We start from the raw sequence: 1,700 nt of genomic DNA, 5'->3' as shown, positions 1-1,700 counted from the left end.
ATTCTTTACTTGGATGTGGTCACAGCCCCATCTTGCTGCCCCAGCTGGGATACTGAAACATCTGCTCTTTGCTAAGTCCATTGGCCTAGCTGTCTTTCAGGTGCAGCCAGCTTATCTGTCTTCAGCTCTACAAATGCCCCATTACCAAGGTTCTCCTTGCCACCTTCTCTCAGGAACAAAAATAGGAAATGTCTTTAGTATAGCAGTGGTCCAGTGGCCCCAACCTGTGGTGGTTAAAACTTGCTCAGCTGGGTGCAGTGGCTCACGCCTGTAGTCCCAGCACTTTTTGGGAGGCCGAGGTGGGCAGATCACTTGAGGTTAGGAGTTCAAGACCAGCCTGGCCAACATGGCAAAACCCCGTCTCTGCTAAAAACACAAAAATTAGCCGGGCTTGGTAGTGGGCGCCTGTAATCCCAGCTACTCGGGAGGCTGAGGCAGGAGAATCACTTGAACCTGGGAGGTGGAGGTTGCAGTGAGCCAAGATGGCGCCACTGCACTCCAGCATCTCAGTGACAGAGCAAAACTCTGTCTCAAAAAACAACAACAACAACAAAAACTCTTGCTCAATGTGTGCAGGATCAGCAGTGTGCAAAAATGTTTTTAAATGTTCTTAGATAACTTCAGTGTATTTTTCTTCTTGAAATATGTTTGACAAATGGCTTCTTTTTTTTCCTTTTTTTTAATCTTTCATGAGTGGAAAAGATCCTGGATACATCAATAGAGTCCAGGGTTACAGGCAAAAATAGACACACACACACACACACGTTGAAAATGGAATTTAACAAACCCCGGTAAAACTAAAGCCCTCAGTAGTTTTTTCTCTGGAAGCAGGCATATTTGGACAGCAGCAGTCAAGAACTTCACAGACTTTCCACTGAATGGAACTCTAGACTTAGACAAGGCCTGGCCTACCTCGTTTTCCAGCTGTGTGGCAGTCCCCTAATCTCAGGCAGTTCGATTTCCATTCCAATAAAATGGAAACCATACTTGGCTTTCCACAGAGTTGTGATGTCAAGTGAGGTCTTACCAGGAAAACACTTTTTTAAATGTCTAGAACTATGAAACTAATGCCTGAAGTGCAGGGCAAAACAGTTCACTATTGTAAGTTCTGTCACGTATTAGTGGAAATCTAAAAGTGGTTACAGCTTGTAACTCCTTTGACACTTACCACACCCACCTCATGTTGACACCACAGGACAGCTGCTGTTCTGAGATAAGCTCACATACTGCTTAAATAATCGTGAAATTTATTCTAACAGCTTATTTCAGGGACTTGTGCCAATTTCAAGTGATATTAGAAACTAACAAGTAGATCATGTGACTTAATGCTTAATGTGCAAAACAACTAACCAAGTTAAAAACTGAATAGTAGGGTTTTTCTTGTTTGTTTGTTTTTGTTAAATAGTGGGTATTAAATAGAGGAAAGAAGTCTGTTAAACATACACAGGATCCTGAATCAGAAAATTGAGGACTAGATTTTTTCAATAGTGTCTAATGCTCTCTACTAAAATCCTTGAGTTTCAGCATCTGTAAAACTGCCATGCCTGTGCTTCTGTCCTGTTCAGCTCAAAGTTGTGAGGCTAGCATGAGATAATATAATATGCTCATGGGGTTTTCTGAATCTTGTAAAGTGCTGCACAACTGTGTAATGTGTCAGTAATTGAAAAAAAAAGACATGGCATCTTTTATTTTCATTAAAT

This window comes from Macaca thibetana, chromosome 15 (genome assembly GCF_024542745.1).
Source record: "Macaca thibetana thibetana isolate TM-01 chromosome 15, ASM2454274v1, whole genome shotgun sequence".
In the NCBI taxonomy this organism is placed as follows: domain Eukaryota; kingdom Metazoa; phylum Chordata; class Mammalia; order Primates; family Cercopithecidae; genus Macaca; species Macaca thibetana.
Note: the sequence above shows the minus strand (reverse complement) of the source record.